Raw genomic sequence first — 22,899 nt, forward strand, 5'->3', positions numbered from 1 at the left:
ATATTGAAGGCCCTTCTGTTCTGGGTTCCATCCTAGACTCTGGCTAGGGGTTAGAGTGGATCAGAAGCAGCAGAGAGAAGAGGAGAGATAAGAGAAATGAGGGAAGAAAGGAAGAGTTGAGCATGGCAAAGACAGGATTGTGTGTAGAATGAAGGGCCTGAAAGAATATCCCAGAGAGAGGGGACAACCTGAAAATGAAAATGATCTAATGCAGTTAATCTAACCTCAGCCTATCTTTCTATCTTTACCTTAAACTTTTAGACATGCCCCCTCATTGTTGTAGTTTATCTCCTGTGCCTGGAACAAGCCTTCCATCTCCATTACCTCTATATACCTTAGTTTATATAGAATTGTAAGCATGTTTATAATGGGCTGAAGCTCTTGAGTCATTGAATTGAGGTCCCAAGTACGTGAGGCTAAATGACAATTGGAAATGCTCTATTAATATATACTTGGAGAAAGAATGGGCCCACCCACTCTCTGTGCAAGTTTTGATGTGTTGTATAGGAAATGACGTAGAGACAATTTGGTGGGTGGAGTGAGAGAGGCAGAGGCACTGCTGGCTGGATTCATGGGGCAACTGCTCTCACTTGGTATCGCCATTTCCCCTTCACCTCCACAAAGAATAAAGATCAAGGATTTTCCCTTAACCTGAATTCCTGACTCTGGCTGATTTTAAAATATGCGGTCATCACACATGTCTCTCCAATTAGATTGTAAGCTTCTGGAACATAGTAGCTCCTTAATATACTTACTAATAGAATCATTCATTCATTAAACAAGCATTTATTAAATGATGAGCATTTTGTTAAGCATTATACAAAGTCAAAAAACACATAAAAAGCTCTCACAGAATCCAACAGGGACATAAAATTCACATACTCAAATAACTAATATGTGTTCCTATTTTTTATTCTCTCAAGTCTTCAACCTAGAACATCTTCACCTTTCCTTTTTCTGTTTCACTCCTATTCATCCTTCAAGATTCAAAGCAATCCTTACTTCATCAATAAAATTTTCCTAGATCATACCAGTCTAAATTGATTTTCCTTATTCTGATTTCTTACACTACTTATTGTCTGTGCCAGTCATTATTAAATTAATTATAGATTGCATTAAGTACATTCTGTCCTGACCACACAATTAGGAGCCCAATAAAAAAATCTATCCTACCCCCGTCTTCTTAGAAACTCATAGAATATGGCAAATTATTTCTGACTTCTCACCTTGTCTTATAGAAGGATGAATGACTATCAAAAATCTCTGGTTTTGGACACAGATGCTGCAGCAATTGGATATATCTGGAAAATGCATTTGAAACAAAGATGCCCTAATCTCACTCTATATTCTGGGTATGAACAAGTGAGGTAGAGCAGGCTCATCTAATTAGTAAATATGTGAAACTCTATTTGAGTTCCAGCTTTCTTCACCCTGAATCCAATGCATAGTATAAACCATGCATAGTTGTGCTTCTTTTTTTTCTAAAGCCCCTTCTTACTCTAAAAATCTGATTTTCTGATTCTGAATTCATTAAATATTGAGAAGATAGAGTTACAGAGTGATCAGAAGGGGATGGGTTTCATCTGGGAAACTTTCCAAAGAAGGGGTATTCTAAGAGCAGAGGAAGAAGGAGAAATAAGTATTGGTAATAGAGCAACAGAGAGAAGGAAGAAATGCAGTCCAGGGCAGCAGAATGGTAGCGGAGCAAAGGGAAGCCTCCCAGAGCTACCCACCAAGAATGATTCACCCCAACAGAGGCCAGCCTACCAGAAGCATCACTCCACTTGTCAGTGAATTCAAAGCAGTTCAAGGACAGAACTGCTCCCCAAATTCTTGTCTCCTCCTTGGACTCCCATTCACATAGGGACTTCCTGGACCCTCCTTCATATATAACTAGAAACAATACTTAAGGTCACAGAGAAATCTCTCTACATGCCAACCATACCCTTCATCCCCTGAAGGAAAGGGGACAGCTGGGAAGCAGGGATAGCAATGAAGAGTTTCCTTTGCTAATATGTTGGTAGGTTTTGGGGACCCACTTCTATCAAACAGCTTCAAATTTAAAACACTTTTCTCACAACAGACTTATGAGCTGGGTGATAGATTATTATCCACACATTACAGATGAGGAAAGGGATTCAGAGTTCTAGCTACAGTCACACATCTCAAAAGTATTTGATCTGCCATTTGAACTGGCCTCTCCATATGTCAAGTTCAACATGTCTCCTCCTATACCAACCCTCATCATCTCCTGTGGCTTTCCTACTTCCCCTTCCTTTGACAGAGGGGTGGTCAGACTAAGTATGAGTTTCTTCATTGTGTCTCGGTACACCAGACCCCTGGGCATTTTCTTTTCTCTCCCCAACCCAAAATTATATATTCTGTATTGGACCTGTGCATATACATACACAGAAAAACAGAGAAACAGAAACTGAAACAGGCAGAGATACAGAGACGGAGGCAGAAACAGAAAAAGAGAAACACAGAGAGAGAGAGAGAGAGAGAGAGAGAGAGAGAGAGAGAGAGAAAGGGAAGAAGGAAGAGAGCAAGAGACAGAGAGGGAGAGAAGTGAGAGACAGAGAGGGAAAAAGAGAAACAAAGACAAAGAGAGAAACAGAGAAAGAATGACAGGGAGGGAAAGACAGACAGACAGAGAGGGAGATGGCAGAGAGGGAGAGGGAGATAGAAATATACAGAGAGATTCACAAAGAAACAGAGACAGACAGACAGAAAGAGAGACAGAGAGACAGAGAGACAGAGAGACAGAGAGAGAGAGAGAGAGAGACAGAGAGAGAGACAGACAGACAGACAGAGACAGAGAGAGACAGACAGAGAGAGAGAGAGAGAGAGAGAGAGAGAGAGAGAGAGAGAGAGAGAGAGAGAGAAACATCTCTTGTGTGTTGAGATTGCATTTGCTGTTTGCTAACCTGAGCAAACTAATCAAGACCCTTCCAGGAGACGACCAAAGTCCCTTTGTCCCTGGGCCCTCCTTCTCCTCCCCTTCCCCTGGAATGAACTGTGAAACAGACTCAGGACAAACGCTCCCAGAGAGTCAACAAGCATTTGAGAATCGACAGCAGCAGGTGGGAGCATCTGTGCTTGTCCAACTTCAAGCCTGTTAATCTCCTCCTCCCCCTTCACCAACCCCCATGTCTATGACTTCCCCCAAGCTGGAGAGGAGGATTTGAATAGGGGTAGCCCAACAAAGAGCATGCCATGTTGACTCAAGAGTGATAGGAGGAAGTGTCAGGAGGGACCCAAGTCATGTCCTGAAATAGTAGCGACAGGAGCAGAGATTACTGACTTAGGAGGGACCATTTCACTTTCTCTAGGGCCCTCCTTGAGAAACTGGAGCCATCAACTTGTCCTTTCTGTGCCCAGACCAAGCCCACAGACAATTTACCTTTCGACCACCAGAAAGCACCAACCCCATTATTGATCCAAGGAGGGAAGGAACATGCATTTCAACACCTGTTTGCCAGATGTGTACACAGCTGTATGGGTACCACTGTGGATCCAGCTGCTGAATACATGCCTCCCACCAGTTGTTTTCTCTAAGGCTCAGCCAAGCAGAGGAAAGGATTTGTTCAAAAGTCCAAGTAGTAATTAAAACACAGCCTGTCTTTTCCTGCTGCCCTGAGTGGTTTCCTCCATGGTAACTTCCCCCTTTGAATGTTAATGAAACCTCACTGAGGGTACAGAGCCTGGCAGACTGGCAGTGCCTTGAAAAGTCAAACAGGGCTTACCAATATTCTCAGATCCTTCAGCGGAGCAAGAAGCTCTGCCTTTATCCCTAGAATTTCTTCTGCTCCCAATTGTTTAGCAAGGGATTCCCTTCCTGTTTTCTATGCCAAGGACTTCTTGAAGCCAAAGAAGTAGACAATAGCTGTTATTTCTTCCAAATCCCAATCTGCATAGGTGAGTGATCACCATGACTGTGAGCATCCTGTAGCTCAAAGTGTACTAGGCTTCCAGTGACAAGAGTCAATTTACAATCCCAGCTCTGCCATGATTCAGCAGAATAGCCTTAGACAAGTCATGCTATTTCAAAGGTCCTTATACTGGCTCACCAGACTGCCAGAGGCATGACACAAAAGAAAGTGGCAAACTTCCATCTAAAGGACTGTTTTGTTACCAGTAAGATGGGGAAATTGAACCAGATAAATTCTAAGCTCCCTTTCAGATCTAACATTGTATGCACTGTGGGAAAAAAATGAAACAATCACCCCATCACTGTGGAGTAGCCCTCTAGAATAGATATCATGCTCCTTAAACCAGAAACTATGATTTAGATTAGCTCAATGGAATTCAGCAGACTCATGTAACATAGGTAGATTGACCCATAAGAGCCAGTACATGAAGCATGTGCAAATATTCTCTTTTAGCTTCTAGTCCAATCACGTAAATACTTGATGGCATGGTTTCTGGTTAGGAATTACTGAAGAGTCAGTCTTGTGTGATCAGATATCTCTGATTGACTGTAGAATCACTGATGCAGGAAACATTGAGCTAAGACTAGGTATGAATGCAGGAGGTGTATGACTATGACTTTCACTATTTCTTTTGTGGTCTTCATCAAGTTAGGACAATTTTGAGCTCTCAGTGGGAGAGAAACAGCTGTCTACTTCTCCTAACTACTCACTAGATGTGCTTGGACACATGTCTCTACTGATACTTTTGTGTTTATACTTTTCTGATCTAGGCAAATATATATTCTAAGATTAGAATGGCAAACTGGCCACTTCAGGAGGTACTGAGGTCTTATCAGAATCAAGAGTAGAATTCACTGGGCCTATTACCAGTAGTCTTAGGACTCAAGAGAGTAATAAAGAACCAACCTAGAGAAGCATATGCCCAGCCTGAAACCTTATTGGGCACAGCAAGGTCTGGAAAGATTATAGGGTACCATCTGAAAGACCTAGCCCAATAAGGTGATGTGCTCAGGTCAGGCCAGCAGTGGTTGACTGCCCAGCAGAGAGCTTAATTTAAGGGTAATCTTGTAAGGGCTCCTTGAGAGGACAAACCTTTTGTGGCCATGAGTTAGATAGTGTCCCTAGGCCACATTTGGCCTCTACTCCAAAGGTATAAAACTGAAATAGAAAGAGATCCCTGGAGGATCCACATCTTGACTTAGGAAATCATAAATTTACATTATTTATGTGGTATTTTATTTCCATTAATTTTGTTAATCATTTCTCAATTGCATTTTAATCTGGTTCAGGCTACAATCTAAGTTTTCTGGGCAACAACTTTAACTACTGTGTCATCTAGCTGTCTTCATGTTTTTCAATGTTTCACACCAATTGTTCTTTCTGTACCTTCTCAATAAATCTCTCTACTAATAGGTAATAGAGTTCAACTGATTTACTGATAATGGGGAATACATTGATGAAGGATCAGGATCAACAGTATTAGAAACCCCAGATCCTCAGATATATTTGAGAGTAAGAATTATAAGCTACATCCTCAGAGAACACCACTCTGTGAATATGAATACCCAGTAGGGAAAGTGGCCCCAGAGAAGGTACAATACTCACATTACTGGTTCCACTGTTTTGTAAATAGTATCACCAGTGTTTAGTGGTTTGCAATTCCTGCCTCCCTATTAGCCAGATATCCCAGAGAAAATGGGAAGAAATGTTAGAGAGATAATACCTAGGGCATAAAATCTAACTTGGATCATTATAGCACCTGTAGTTATTTGAACTAACCACAACAATATTTATGTAGCACTTATTATGTAAGTGATACTGTGTTAAATGTTTTACAATTATTAACTCATTTGATCTTTACAGTAATTCTAGGAGGTAGGTCCTATTATTATCCCAGTTTTGCAGATGAGGAAACTGAGGCAAGCCAAGGTTAAGTAATTTGCCCAGAGTTGTACAACAAGTAAGTATATAAAGCCTAATTGAAAGTCAAGTCTTTCTAACTCCAGCTCTGGCTCTTTGTCCACTGGGACAATTCATATCAAATGAATGTTCAGAAATACCTGGCTCTAGGTTCTGGGATCTCTTTGTAACTTCATTAAGTCTCAGGTTAAGAAACATAGTCCTAGAAAAGTATTACTTTTCTTCATTGAATATCTAGCATTTATATCATGTTTCATGATTTGCAAATCATTTAAATAATATCTTCATAACCCTGTGATGTAGGTATTAATATTAACTCCATTATTCAAATGAGGAAACATAAGTAGACAAAGTTTAAATGATTTGTTCAGGATCACACACTACTAAGTGTCTGGATTTGAATTCAAGTTTTGTGAACTCCAGATCCATCACTCTCTCCACTGTGTCTCTTAATACCTTAATCAATCAACATTTAAAACTTTCCCCCATTTGCTAAAACCAATTTACATCCCTTCAACTGGGAGAGATAAGTGATTGGTTTCTAGAGAGTAGTAGGTAGTTGAGTCAATAATTAGTGGCAGTTTTATATTGAGTCAAAATTTGCTTCTCAAAAACTTTGATCTTTCGCAAACACATTGATCTTTGGCAACCAATTTCCTTAATGAAAATAAGATCAACACGAGTATTGGACTGGATGATCTCCAAGGACCCTTGCATCCCAAATTGTATGATAGTTCTTACCTGTACTTTTAAACAAAATAAATATAATCCCTCTTTCATATGATGTGTCCTGTGGACCCAACCCCATATCCTTAAGTCCTCTCTTCTCCAGCCTGAGCAGTTTTCATTATTTCAGCTTCCCTTCACATAGTATTGTTTCACATCCCCACACCATTCTCATCACCTTCTTCATGACAACGGCTCTGGATGTGTCTCCTTTCCAAAATGCAGCACTCATAACTGGATAAAAGACTTTAGATATTGTTTGTACTAATGCAAAATACAGTGTCCCTCGATCTGTATGCAACAATCTTCTCTGAATCTCTCTCACATTTTATTTATCATCTCCCTTTCTTTGTTTTCCACTGCCTATAGTTTATCAAAAGATACCTAATGACTTCTATAAGTACCATTTAGCACCATTGGTAACTAAATCCTAAAAAGATTATCTACAAATACATCAAACTATGCTGTAAAACTTATATAATTAGAGGGACTTGACTGTATAATCTCCAAGTTTCATTCTAGATCATAAATTATACAAAGTAGGAAAGGGAGGGGGGGAAGATATTAAAAAAAAATTGTACTAAATGCAAACTCCATGACGACACGGACTTTGTCATCCTTTTCTCGAATATGTATCTCCAGTGCCTATCATAATGTTTCACATTAATAAGCACTTGTATTTGTTGACTTTAGTTGCTTAGGAAACAAGACCTGAGTTCCAGGCCTTGCTCTTCTACCAATTCATTGTGTGACTTTAGGCAAGTTATTCCTCCTGTCTGAGACTCAGTTTGCTTATCTAAAAAAAATTAAGGAATTGAACAATCTGAACACACGTTTCTCCCAGCAATAACATTTTATGATTCAAAGATGTTAGAATTTTAAGGTGGGGGGGAGGAGGGGTGGGGGGTTAATTAGCCATCAAATTGTTTCCACCCTCTCCACTAGGGGACAGTATGACAACACTCATCCACTCAATATCCAACTGTCCTTGACAGCTAAGGTCATCCAGTCACATCAAGTACTGGCTATAGGCCAAAGCTGTCGATCAGAGAAATCTGCTGCTGGGAGTCTGAGAGTCCACATAGTTACTGCACGTGGAGGAGAAAGGGCAGGAGAAGAAGACACAAAAGACTCAGGGCCACTGAAAGCATCACTTCTGGTCATAGACATCATCCAAGTTTTTCTGCTCTCATAAGGTCCTTGTCCTTGAGGCTGAGCCAACACTATCATAATAAACAACTCATGCGTTCAGTACGAAAAGTGGTGGGAAAGTCTGTAGGGACAATAGAAAGGGCAGTATCTTCTATGGCAGGCAGAGCTTCATGCCTCCATAATGGTGAGAAAATGGAGAACAATAGATGGCTGGCACAGGCAGTCAGAAAATCCTATCTCCTGTGGATCTTGGTGAACTGTATACAAGCAAGGATATACAATGGGATTGAAGGAGTGGGTGAAAGATCTGGTTTGCATAATGCCTCCATGTCTGTCCCTGTACTGGTCGTTTTGTAAACATTAGGCCTTACTCGGGAGGAAAGTGATGAATTTCACCCATCAGCCAACAAAACTAAAGCCATAATTTTTAGCAAGTGCATTTAAAGTATATTATAGGCAATTTGTTTTCAAGTAGTTGGCTGGTTTATTCTTTCTTTAAAAGAATTGATTTTCATATTTTATATTCTTATATACAGAATTTTATGATAATTCATAATATTAAAGAAAATATGTCCATTTAAAAACTCTTATAATATGTTTTTTTCCTTCAGCAGACTAAATGATAATATTAACTTCAGTTGAATATTAATTATTTTTTTGGTCTTAATTTTAGTCAAAAATTATTGCCTCTTTCACAGTTCAACATGAGAAACTTGAAATGCGAGATTCTTCAACTCAAACAGAAAAACCCTCTACCCCTTCATTTGGGCAATTATAGCTATAGTCCAAACCAAAGAAAATGTTGATCTTAGTCAGTTAATGATATTAGCCACATTCACTGCTAACAGTCTAATGTATGTTCAGAAAATCAGATATCATCCTGTTCATTCAACAGTCACTAACTTATTCCAATATTATCCTATAAAGACATCATTTTCACATGTGATTTATAATGACAAAAATATATACAGAAAATGACACTGACAGAGTCAATTAAATTGTTCAAAACCGTAAAGCAGCCAGAACTAGAGCCCAGTACTCCTGCCTCTCAAGTCTATTGCTCTTTTCATGTCATTTTTAGTAAGCTGTTTAATACTTAGTAAGCTGACCACCATCAATAAGGTAGGAGTTTTGAATCCTTTCTCTTGATATTCTCTTGATAATCCTTTCTCTTTAAGATAAGTGAATCAGCAACAAGATGGTGAACTGAAGCTCAACATTCAGTTAATGGCCATAGACTATAGAAACATGTAGAGGCAATTGGTCTACACAAAGGTGAAAAATCTCTAACTTTAATATCATGTTTAAACCAAAGGAACTAATAAAACAATTGTGTCTATGTTTATGCTCATGTGCAAATGTATGCATACACCACTCCTGTTCTTCCTAGATAGGATTTCTTATTTCTTTTTTCCTATACCTCTCCTCTGCCAACATCCAGAAAACTGCCTATTAAAAAGTTCAAAGAATTTAAGAATTCCAGGAAACCCTGGATTCCAATGGCCCATGGTTGAGATGACACAACATATAATATTGTCTTTCCCTATTGTCACACAAACATACCAAAAAATGGTATGAAACATAAAACAGACATACGGAAAATATATTTCTTTTTAGGGGGCTAAAGACTTGATTTCCTTTGAAAATGTGAGTTTTCCTTTTTCCTTTCATCATTATTATCCTCTTGGGACCCTCCTAACCATACCCAGCAAACAAGAAAGCAGGGGGGAATAGGGTATTTTTAGTTGATATTCTGGGCACTGATTCCTTTTGTTCCATAATTTTTGGTTTGACTGGATGGCAAGTGGCCAATACAATGTATACTCTTACAAAGAATGTACGTTTTGGTGGGGTTTGTGTGTGTGTGTGTGTGTGTGTGTGTGTGTGTGTATGTGTGTGTGTGTTATCCTGGGAAGACAAGAGTATTACAGCATTTTTATGAGAAAGCTCTTGAGACCCCTTGAGGGAGCATTGCTAGGTTCCCATGTCATCCCATCATTTCTCATTATTGTTATTGTGTGGTAGGTCAATAACATGCTGTTGTCATAACTTTGATACTAAAAACAGCCTGATGCTCCCATTCTAGGAACCTCTGAAATCTAAAAAGAGAGAAAATCCCCCATTAATTACTACAGTAGGTGGAAGGAGTTAAATTCTTCCACCAAGAAGTAAAGATCTTCACAAGAGCTTCCTTAGGGAAGGTTTATAACTCCTTGGCCTCTGGTTTTGAGCACAGAAGATAGGGGTAAATATTTTGAATTACTGCAGTGTTTTAAATTTAAGGAAATGGAAACCCTTGAAGTATCAGTAATGATGACAATAATAACTGACATTTCTGTAGTGTTATATTCATAGCAATATAGTAATATTTATAGTATAATAATATTTATAGAGCATCATGGCATCCCTTTGAAGTAGTTGCAGCAGGTATTTTTATCCCATTTTACAAGCGGTAAAACTGAGTTTACTAAGGATCGACATGTTTTGTACTATATCTTAGAATGAATGAGTCAATAGTGAAACTGCTCTTAGAACCCAGATTCCCTGAATGAAAGTCTAGGACTACTTCCCATTTAGCAGTGGGACTGTAACAATCATGGGTTAGATTTTAAGATTTCTAGACATCTTTATTTAAATAAGGAAGGAAGGAAGGAAGGAAGGAAGGAAGGAAGGAAGGAAGGAAGGAAGGAAGGAAGGAAGAAAAGGGTGGAGAGAAGGAAGGAGGGAAAGAAGAAAGAAGAGGATAGAAGAGGAAAGAAAGAGGTGCCAATTTTAAGATATAAGCTAAGTTAATTCCAGATAGCATGAGCCCTGGAAGTTGCACTGAAACAAGGAAGAAATATTGTGTGGAAATGGAAAAACCAGGAGGAATGGTGGCAAGTGTGTTGTGCCAGCCAACAAGCCGCCCAGCTAAACCACATCATTCATGTTCAAGTCTGGGATGTGATTTTCTGCCTGGCTTCTCTTCACATAGCGCTCCTCCCTATATCCAGCCCCATTCAGAGGATTAGAAAACAGGGACAGACATGAAGAAAAAGAGAACCACAAAAAATCTTCGAGAAATAGGATGCTTGCTTTTGGAATCAGCAACATTTTATGCAGACAAACACACACATACACATATGAGATTGCACACAGATTTGGAAATCATTCTTCAGGCCAGCAATTGCTGACCATTTTGGATTCAAGACAACTCGTTGTTGATTCTCTTTTACAATACTCCTCTTCCAGAAGTTTTCCAACACACAAGGAAAAGGGTCTGCTGATAAAAGATTAACAACCAGCTCTTTGAAAAAAAATGTAAACACAACACTTTTTTACATTTTTAATGTTTATTCTCTATATATTTTAGGGGCAGCTAGGTGACACAGTGGATAGAGCATTGGATCCAGAGTCAGGAAGACTCATCTTCCTGAGTTAAAATCTGACCTCAGACACTTACTAGCTGTGTCACTCTGGGCAAGTCATTTAACTCTGTTTAGCTCACTTTCTCAACTGGAAAAGGAACTGGAAAAGGAAATGGCAAATCATTCCAGTATCTCTACCAAGAAAACCTCAAATTGGAAACCAGACATAAATAAAAGAACTGAAGAGCAAATTATTTTAATATAACATTTTTAAGTCTATACAATTAATAAAACAATAAAACAAGACCTGATATGTAGCATTTGTTGATAGTTGAGGTATAAATGCTCACATTGGAAATTTAGCGATCTGATCTCAAGAGTTAGGGCTGATAACAGAGCAGTATCAGAAGCTAGACTTGGAACTCACTAATACAAACCACTACAAAACAGATTTCCTGGATCCATCCAGGGCCTTTAGAGTTCCTAATGCTCTGGTCAGGACAAGCTTCAAGAATCTTCTGGCTGAATACTTTTGAGCTTTATGAGAATAAGCAAAAGCTCGAGGAATTGTAGGATTCTGAAAAAAGAGGGATGCTAGTAACCTCTACCATCCCCCTTTATTTTACAGATGAAAGAAATGATGCTGAGAAATGAAGAATGATCTACTAGAGGTCAATTAGTTATCAAGTCTCAGACCTTTGGATTTAAAATACAGAGCTCTCTCTCCTGCTGCCTGGGTAGCAAAGGGGGACAATAGTCCTTCCCCAAGAACTTTTTAGCTATGTGACTGAAGAACCTTTTTCTTCCTCAGTTTCTTCAACTGTGGAATAAGGGATAATAATAAAACCTACTCTCAGGGTTGTTATAAGTATCAAATGAGATAATATTTGTAAATCACTACACTGTGCCTGCCACATTGTAGACATTTAATAAATGCTCCCTTTCCCTTTCCCTTTCTTTTCCCCTTTCCCTTTCCCTTCCCTTCCCTTCCCTTCTTCTGGCTGGTTTAATTCAGGCAGTAAAGATATCACCTTTCCTTTCATTTTGGTATCAAGATAACCACTAGGGAAAGTATTAGAAGGCAGAACTTGATAGAAGAGTAGGAAGAAATTAAATTGGGTCTGCCTTTTGGCTCTCTTTTTGTCAGTTCCCCCCACCCCATTCCCCCTCTTCATTTCTTAATATGGAGAGCTTACCTGAGCTCACAAAGACAGTTTATGGAGTACTAGGTTAATGAGCAAATGTGGTTTTGTATTGTATTAGGAGCACCCCACCAAGCCTCAAACAGCTGCCAACCTGCATCACAGGATTTAGAGCTAGCAGGGGTAGGTGAAATGAAAGACATTTAACACAATTGGTGAAAATATGCTGCCAATGGAACTAATGAATCCTTAGGAGGACTGTACTTAGCTTGGGAGAAAGGAAAGAAGAAAAGGCATTTTCTTAATGGCAATCCTTACTCATTCCATTCATCTTACAGATGTTCTGTTTACAGGGCAGAATGAGATGAGAAAGCACTGATGGTTTCTTATAACCACAGACAGGACAACTGAAACAATTTTTAAAGCTCTTGCCAAATCACCATTTCAACTGGCTGTGTTGAATTTTGTTTTGTTTTGTTTTTCCATATGAAGCCACCTAATAAACCTCATGTTAAGTTTGCAAGGGACAGAGCATAGAAGTGACTAGTTATAAGGCCAGATTTCACTAAATCTCCCTGTCCCTGTCCTTCTCCCTCTCTCTTCCTCCCCCCTCCTCCTCTTCCTCTCTCTCTCTCTCTCTGTCTCTCTCTCTCTCTGTCTCTCTCTCTCTTTCTCTCTGTCACACACACACACACACACACACCACACACATTCATTCACTGAACACAATGCCCAGGACTTGACCAATAATCGAATAACTTTCAAAATGAAAACGTTTGTTTCCTTCATTGGTAAAAATGAGGATCTGGATATTGATCATTAAATATTTTGAAATCCTGACAAATAAACAGAGGCAACTTTTGGTTATTTGATTATTTTGTGAGGGAGAAAATGTGACTTCTTAAATTTTGGCTTGGACCTTTGATTTCATTAGTATAGATAATTCCCAATGGAAAAATTACTAATATACTATATTTATATATAGTACATATATATATATATATATATATATATATATATATATATATATACACACACACACTAATGTAGATTGGCTCCTCTAATGAAATCAATAATCCTAAAGAGATGCTTAGGGCCATGAGAAGTAAAAATGGAATCACATGATCAGTGCAAAGTCAAACCTTTAAACCAGTCCTTTCTGACTCTGAATCAGAATTTGCTTATCCTTTCCACTCTTACATGAACAACCTTTTCTTTAGTCCTCATCCTTTCTAGTTCAGACTACTGTAATAGCTGCCCAACTGGTCGTCTTGCCTCCGTGTTCTTCCTACCCCAGTCTATTGTTCATAGTCATGGTTTTCCCTTCTGATCATGTTACTTACAGCTCTAGCAGCAAAAAAAAAAAAAAAAAAAAAAAAAAATAGATCACTGCCTTTATTGATGGAGTGGTATGATGAGGGCAGGGATTAAATTATGTCTGAATCTCCAGTGCCAATTGGGGTTAAGTGACTTGCCCAGAATCACACAGCTAGGAAATGTTAAATATCTGAGGCCAGATTTGAACACAGGTTTTCCTGACTTCAGGGCTGGTGCTCTATACACTGCATCAATTAACTGCCCCCTATTTGGAATATTAGTTATTTAATTGATTCTTGCTAATTTATTAGGAAAGTCAAATGGTAAGCAGTCCAGTTTTGAAGAAATATAAGAAATGCCAAGTAGAATACAACTAGGAAGCTAGGTTGAAGCCAGACTCTCTGTAAAGCCTTAAATGCTAAAATGAGGAGTTTTTACTTTATTGGTTAAAAAATAGGAGCTGTTGGAAGGTTTTTAAGTAGAAATGTTGAATAGCAGGATTATCTTCATCTTACCACTCCATTAGTAATGCCAGTGATCTGTTTTGCTGCTAGAGCTTCGAGTAACTGGAAGAATTGGAAACAACTGGACAACAACAAAATTATAAGCCTATAATATATGCAATATATAACCAACCCTCTTAGTGATATCCTTGAATAAAAGAACTGTTTAACTGATATCTGCATCCTTGATACTATTCCTTACCCATAGTAGGTAGTTAAGAAATGTTTTTGAATTTAATGGAATACTTGAAGCAATTTTTTATCGATCAATCGCAAAATCTGTGATGATAGATTAGATCTGAAAGTGACCTTTGGAGTTATCCATCTTCTAATCCAATTTGCTGGTTTTACAAATGACAAAAATGAAGGGAGATTGAAAGATGATTAAATGTTTTGGCCAGGATCAAAAAAATACCAAGTGATAGGGCCAGATTTTGAACACAAGATTCTATATTCACTTTTCTTTTTGATGGACCACAGCTGTGTGGATGAACTCATAGAGAGAGAAGGCAGTAGGAGTTGGTCCAGGAATGAGCTAGGTGACAGAAGGAAATGATCCATGGATTCCCAGCAAACCATAAAATGGAGATTGCACAAGCATGAAATTGAGAGTTGCTGTTGGCTTGGAGGATTCAAAGTAAACACACCCACACATTACCCTTAAGACCCCTGTGAACCTTAAACAGAACTATCATGAGAAACTGTGTGTAGTAGTGGAAAAAACACTCCACTTGGAGTCTTGAGTTCTAGTCCTGGCATGCTGACAATGGCTAAGCTGTGTGATCATGGCCAAGTCACTTAATTTCTATGGGGCCTCAATTACTTCACCTGTAAAATGGAGATCATGGCACTTGTGCCACATAAATCACACAGCTGTTGTGAGGCTCAAATGAGTGAATATAAAGAGCTTTGTAACCATAAACTACTATAAATGTCAGCTATTATGATCAGCAGGAAGCATGGCTATTAGAAGGCCCATTTATAATCCCACTTACCTTTTTAGCTATGCTTCACAGGGGAACATTTTGCCAGGGAAGCCAATATAATAAAAATCTGTCAAAGTATAACAAGATGCTTGGGATGAATGAGAGAACTGAATGTATATTCTTGGGTCAGTGTGTGTGGACCAAGGACCAGGAATCTTCTGAGATTTCCAATGAATCCAAGTAAAAAAAAAAAAAAATAACTTGCCAGGAATTATCTTATACATTCAGAAGCACCAAGCTCAAAAACCAGGACACCGACACAAGTTCACTGACAGATTAGGTCTTAAGACTGCATGAAGCCTCTTCTGAATAGCCAAGACTCATTATCTCATTCCTGAGCTAAGCCACCACTGACTTGCCAAAAGATGCCCAGAGATGGATTTCCTGTTTCATCATTTACTCCCATTATCTCACCAAGTGCACTTCAGTTCTTTTGAGGCCCTCAGACAAAAGAAGGCTAGATAATGAGTCTAGACTATATTTGGAGATTGCCTGAAGAGGGTGTTATCAATCCAAAGGCTGGGGGTAAGAGAGCTTAGAAATGGTCCTGCTGAGATCCGGCTACCCAAAGGTCTATTGGATTGGATCCATGTTTTCATTTTCACAATAGAAAGTGAAAGGTCAGAGTTCAGTGAACTAATAGTATAAATGTGGGAACTGTCCCTGAAACAATGGGAGTTGGGATTTTAGGTCTCACCATCGACCTGCCCTGATGACCCTGTAGATAGAAGACAGGATCGCTCTCTACTTCCCTAACCTCCATTCTAGCAAAGGAAGTCTCCGCTCGATCTCATACCAGCTAATCACATCTTAGGTAGGAGTCCAAGCAGGCTAATGAAAGCTCTGAGCCATGGCCATAAGCAATCACAGCTGCATGTGATTTGAGATGATGAAATAATGATGATTACATTAAATGTATCTAAGACACCCCAACTAAAGTGTGAAAGTAAGGTTGTCATCTTTAGGATACGACTGAATCGACCTTAATATTTTGTTTCTAGGAAAGAACAGAAAAGGAATAAAAGCCAGTTAATGTCATCACAGTGGGGAAATAGGAAAAGTGGTAATATCAAATATAGCATATTGTAAGGGAATCCACTAAAGCAGGGGCTGTGCTATATTTGTGCATGTATACATTTACTTAGTGCCTGTGATGAACAAAGCACTGTACTACATACATGCCACATAACTATTTGACTATTTTTTTTTTAATTTGCAAAAGATGAGGAAGATTTTTTTGATGTATTGATTTAGGAACCTAAATGGTTCTGAATAAAGAGTATGAGCAGAATTGAAGAAAGAAAGGAAGGGAGAAAGAAAGAAGGAGGAGAATGAGGAAGGAGGAGCAGGAGAAAGAATAAAAGATGAGGAAGAAAAGAAGGAGGAGAAGGAGGAAAAGAAAGAAGAAAAGGGGGAGGAGGAGGAGGAGGAGGAGAAGGAAGAGGAAGAGGAAGAGGAGTAGGAGGAGGAGGAGGAAGAGGAGGAGAATTCTCTTGCACTGCAGAAGGCTGCCAAAATATTGGCCTATATTTCCACTTGGAAAGCTCTCTAGTCTCTTCTGCACATACTAAAATCACAAGTGATTTGTCTAAGAGCATGTAGACAGCGGAATGTTTCTGCCTTTTTAACAAGCTCCAGGCCCCTCAATAAGCTATTTATTCTTTCTGGGCCTCAACTTTTTTACCTGGAAAATAACCTGGAAAATTCCTTCCACCTCTTAGCATCTATAATTCCAATGAACAAATTCCTGACTAGCTTGTGAAAAAAATCAGAGTGGGGTGAGGGACCAAAAATCCAGATCCTGCTACTTACATGCCATTAAAATAGGGTCTAAGGAATTTAAAAACTGAAACTCTCAGTGAAGGGTCTAATTAGGTATATACTCAGCTTATGTTAAATATAATGACAGTTAACCAGGTAAGACTTATCTATGTGTTCCTCATTTTAGTCAACAATAATTGAAAGTATGTATTAGTATCATAGAATAGTGGAATCCTAGAACATTATACATGGCAGCAACAAGATTGTATGATGATCAATTCTGATGGATGTGGCTCTTTTCAACAATGAGATGATTCAGGTCAGTTCTAATGAACTTGTGATGAAGAGAACCATCTACACCCAGAGAGAGGACTGTGGGAACTGAATGTGGATCGCAACATAGCATTTTCACTCTTTTTGTTGTTTGCTTGTATTTTTTCTCATTTTTTTCCTTTTTAATTAGATTTTTCTTGTGCAGCAAGATAACTGTATAAATATGTATGCATATATTGGATTTAATATATTTTTACTATGTTTAACATATATTGGATTACTTGCCATCTGTGGGAGATGGGGGGGGGAAGGAGGGAAAATTTGGAACACAAAGTTTTTAGGGTTAATGTTGAAAAACTACCCATACATATGTTTTGAAAATAAAAAGTTTTAATAAAAAAAAATGGAATCCTAGAACTGGAAGTAACCTCAAAAGGTTAGGTGGTGTAATCTGAATTCAATCATGAATTTTATTTAAGGAAACTAGTGGCAGGGAAAATATCACAACCAAGGATTGCTATCTCTAGCTTGTCCAGTCTCCCTACCTATTTCTCAACATATTGTACAACATTAATTTCAAAATATATAGAACAGTTTGAATACATAGAACATTTTAAATATATAGATTCATTGATTGACAAGACAAGATTGAAGAGAAGAGCAGAACTATTGTCTCAGAGTTTTTGTCAGAAGTCTGGGCATTTGTTTGCCATACTCAGCAACAACCAATATTGAGAACCATTTGCCACACACCTCAAGACAAGAGGCTTCTGGGCATTATCACAGTTGGAAGAGAGCTTCCAAGCTTGCTTATGTTGGCCAGGTAACTATGCTTTCCAGAAAGATGGTTTTCCAACTAAGGAAGTAGTGTTTTTCTTCCTGATCCTAGGAGAGCTTTCAAGACTCTTGAATCCCCTGATTGATCACTCTTTCCCTCACCAAGTGTCCTGATGCCCACACTTAAATTGGACGAGCCTTCTGCTAGTTAAGCAGAGGGGAATGACATCCCTAGTGCTCTCTCTGCCAGATACTTGGAGTCTATCATGCTTTACAGACACAAAAACAAATTCCACCATATGTTAAAGTTAATTGCAAACATTTGCTGCTGAAAAGAGTTCCATTTTTCAAAAGCCCATGGAGATCCGGTTACACGGTGGCTGAAGCATCAGCCAACCTCATCTGCTCATTTAAAGTGGCAGGACCAATGTTCTGGTGGCAAGCATGACACAGAAAGGATTCTCCTGCTCCAAAACTTACTCCCAACATACAAGTTTAGAGCTCAGTTCTTTAACTGCATGCAATTCCTCCATCAACACTAACCTAGGAACAATACGGGGGAGTTGGGTAGTGGCAGGAGAGGATGATGGAAGGTAGAGAGATGAGGATAGAAAGGGAAGTCAGCTGGCTGTGTTCCACTGTCCAGTGAGTGCTGAAATAAGTCAGCCAAGGGAACCACGATGACCCCATGAGGCCCAGAGAAATCAGGCTATATTGCCAGAGATCTGTACAAGGATCTCTGAGTGATAGTAATTGATGGTGTGGTTTAGGAAGAGGCCAGTTGAGGGAAGCCTTGAACTCATAAACCCACTTAGGTTAGAATCCAATCTTAGGATGTCACAAAACATATAGAAGTAGGGGAGGAGGGGGAGCAAGAGAAGAAATGGCATTTGGAACTCTGAAGATAATTCTGTCCCAGGCCACAAGGAGAAGGTACCTTTATGAGCACATCTGGAGAGTAGATTTCTGTTACTATGAGGGAGAAATAATCACTGAGAATTCCTAAGCTGTTATTCCTGCTCATCACCCAAGCAACTCCAGAACAAAGAATTTCGCAGGGTCTTACATGATGATTTCCCCCAACTGCAGCTTTAGATACCAAAGGACTAACCCTGGATCTGGCAGGCAGCAGTGTGGGATGGGAAACTTGAACATGGGACTACATTGCTGAGGTTTTATGATGGGTTCTAGTCTTGGCTTTGCTCCTAATTTGCTACGCAACCTACTTGAGTCAATCTCTTCTGGATCTCATTTTCCTGTTCTGCAAAGCAAAGTGATTGGACCACGCGACCTATAAGGCTCCTTCCAGTTCAAAATTCTATAAATCTGTGTACTTCATTGAATCTGTTACTCAGGCATCTGCCTGACTCAAGGCATCATTGCTATAAACAGCTCAAGTGTGATTCTGGATGACAAGGAGAGACCCTGCAGGGAAAGGCAGATGGAATAGCAACAAGTATGGCAAACACAATAACCAACCCTCCTATTGGTGCCTGGGATAGCCATTGCTCGAATGCCCCAATGACAGCTTCTGCTCGTGACCGATGCGCAAGGCCCTGCCAGAAATGTATTTGCCCTCTCAGCCAAGCTGCATGTGGGAAATCACACTGCCCAGGATGTCACCTCCAAATAAGGAGGAGGAAATCCTTATTGGCATGGATGTCAAAGAAGCAGTATAATCCAAATGTCCAGAGCCCTGCCTGGGCTATGCTTCAGAAAAACCTTGATTCCCAAGCTGAGTCTGCATGATGCTTAAACATCTGGTAAATTCAGGCCCCTCAAACAAATGAAAGGCTGATTCTGTGGGGATGGGGTATGAGGGTTAAAACAGGCAATAAAACTAATGTAATGTAGATAAGGAATGGATCCAGATCAATACTTCTGAATTTGAGTTTTGGCTTTACTATCCAACCACTGTGTGATCTTGGACAATTCCTCAGCTTCTAGAAGGTCAGTTTCTCATTTATAAAATGGGTATAATCTTATGGGCTCAACTTGCCTCAAGGGGAGTGTTCTGAAGATGGTTATTGTTTGTCCTTTGTTCTCAAAGAAGACCAAGACTTCAAGAAGGTGATGCCATGACATACAAGTGAATTGGATTTCAGTGACAAGGGCTGTGCAAGGTCACCTTCCTCCTTTCCCCTCCAAAGCCATCTGGGTCCAGTGGCAAGATATAGATCAAAATGACTGGAAATGTTCCTGGATAAAATAATAGACCTTGACCTTTTTAAGCTAAGATCTTCAACAACTCTCAGTTTGACAGAGGTGGCATCCATTCAGTGATTAAGGTCAGGTAGCAATTGAGACAAATAATCTCTTCTTTCACCTAGTCCAAAAAAAAACCTAAATAAATAAATATATCTGGGAGGGGACAATTATTAAATGCCTACTCTGTATCAGGCACCGTACTAAGGGTTTTGCAAATATTATCTCATTTTGATTCCTCACTACAACCATAGGAGATGGGTACACTTATTATCTCTATTTACAATTAAGGAGCTGAGGGAGATAGGATTGTGTGTTTTACCCAGGGTTATGTAGCTAGTAAATCTCAGAAGTCAAATTTGAACTCAGTTCATCTGATTCCAATCCCCCAACTTTATTCTCTGTGCCATCTAGCTGCCTCTCAAATAAAATATTTATATAAAATGTTTTGAAGCAAAATGCTTTATAGCAATGTGTCATTATTAATAATATTTGATAGCATTAATTTTAATTAATAGTATTTTAATAGCGATTGTGTTATTAATGGTAAAAAATGTTAATTGTAATTAATAATAATAGTAATCAAGCATTTCATAGAATTTAGAACTGGAATAGCTCTTAGGGAAAATTTAAATCAACCTCATTTTACAGATGTTAAATGACTTGGCCAGTGTCACATTTTAAAATTTGCAAAGCATTTTACATAATTTGATTCTCACAATGATTCTTTGAGATAGATGCTTTTGTTATTATTTTACAGACGGGGTACCTAAAGTTGAAAACACTTAGATGACTTGCCCCAAAAGCACATGGCAGGCAAATATCTGAGGTAACATTCACACTCGGGTATTTTATGACACTAAGTCAAATATTGTTGCCACTAAACCAACTGCCTAGGAATATAGAATCTATATAGAAACCCCTTTAACTTTCCTGCAGTCTTCTCTAAGACTCTCGTTTTCCTCATTTTTTTTTCTTCCTTTTTCCCAATCTCAGAAGAGATGGGTCTCCTCTCATTTCCTCCATTACCTTCTTCCATCTTAGATCATACCCTTTTATTCAAGCTTAAGTCTCTCCCTTCTCTCAGCCTATACATATGCCCCCTTCTTACCCATCTTTAAATAAACAACTTTCCCTTGACTATATCACAATCCCCCCCACACAACATTATCCTTTTCTCTTTGTTGTTGAGTCATTTTCATGTCCAACTGTGTGATCCCATTTGGAGACTTCTTGGCAAAAATATGGAAGTGGTTTGCCATTTCCTTCTCCATTCCCCTTTACAGAGGAGGAAACCGAGGCAAACAGGGTTAAGTGAAATAAGTGTCCATGGCCAGATTTGAACTCAGAAAAATGGGTCTTCATGATTTCAGGTCTAGTGGATAGAACTGAGCCACCTACCTGCTTCCTCTTCACCCTTCACTTTTCAAACTCTTGCAATTCACCTTCCACTACTTTCCCATAACAGTTTCCTCCAATGTCATAAATAACTTCCTCATTATGAAAAGCAATGACTTTTCTTTTTGTTTTCAATCTCCTTAACTTCTCAGAAACATGTGACAATCTGTCCTTCCTCCCTTCTCTTTTTGATATCCTCCCTTCTCCTGGCTTCCATGACACTTCTTAGGACTCTAATCTACCTGAAAATTCCCATGTTTCCTTTGCTGATTTCTATGTTGTTCTTTAATAGCAATGTTATTTAGCTTCAACTTCATGGAACAACTTGCCTTTCCTCTCAGAATAAACCAACCAATGGCATCTCATTGCCATGAAGAATGGATAATGTATACTTTCTCAACTCATTCTGAATTGCTTCTTCCCTCAGATTGCAGAAGAGAATGGAAAGTAGAGCACTTAACTCTTCCCAAAGCATTCCTTTATAGGACGCACAACCTCCCCTGTAACTTGACTCTCCATCAGCAGCTCTGTTTGGTTTCCACTCCATGAAATAACATGTTCCTGTACCTTCTCCATACTTTCCAGTTTCCTTTTTGGGAAGTTGCCTTCCCATTAGATTGTAAGTGTCCTGAGGGCAAGTACTGTATATTTTTTATTTGTATCCCCAATGCTTATCATAGTCCTGAATCTACTAAGCACTTAAAAGATTTATTGGTTTAAAATTAATTTATCATATTTAATTAAATCCTAATGTTTCCTTAAATATGGGTATTTCCCAATGTTCTTTCTTTGGTTCTCTCCCCTAGATAGCCTCAATTCCTTGGTGATTTTCTGCTTTCATAACTTTAAATATCACCTTTAAGCAGAAAACTCTCAACTCTATATTTTAGCCCTACCTCCTATCTTCTCTTCTTAGTTATAGTTCCATATTTCCAACTGCCTGCTAGATGATTCTGCTTGTAGATGTCCCACTGGCTCCTTAGACTCAACATATTGAAAATAAAATTCCTCTATTCTTCTCAAAATCTTGCCCTCTCCAAACTTCTTTTTCCCTCTCTATAGTGGTGACACTACATCTTTCTAGTAACTCAGCTTGTAAACTCAATAATTTTTTACTCTTGGAAAACTTTTGAATTTGTAGTCTATGGATGGGGTTTAAATCTTGGCTGTTATTAATTATCTGTGTGATTGTGTGAAAATCATGTTACTCCTTCACTATTTACTTCCTCATTTGTGAAATTATGGGTTTGAATTAAATGTCTTCCAAGGTTCTTTCCAACTCTAACCTAGGATGCTATTTTTTGTCTTCCTCACCTCACAAATACAATCAGTTACCAACTCTTGTTGATTCTACCTCCAAAATCTCTCTTCTGTTTATATCCTCTCTTCTGTACTCACTATAACCATCCTAGAGGATTGTGTCTAATTTAATTGGAAGTACATCTCTAGTGCAGTGCCCT

At 38.8% G+C, this 22,899-nt stretch overlaps 1 protein-coding gene across 1 annotated transcript in view; it reads right to left on the bottom strand.

Moving 5' to 3' along the window:
- LMX1A (LIM homeobox transcription factor 1 alpha) overlaps window positions 1–22,899 on the bottom strand; it is a 184,954-nt gene that overhangs the window by 54,433 nt on the left and 107,622 nt on the right. The window lies entirely within an intron of this gene.

The sequence above is a fragment of the Sarcophilus harrisii genome, chromosome 4, assembly GCF_902635505.1.
Source record: "Sarcophilus harrisii chromosome 4, mSarHar1.11, whole genome shotgun sequence".
Taxonomy (NCBI): domain Eukaryota; kingdom Metazoa; phylum Chordata; class Mammalia; order Dasyuromorphia; family Dasyuridae; genus Sarcophilus; species Sarcophilus harrisii.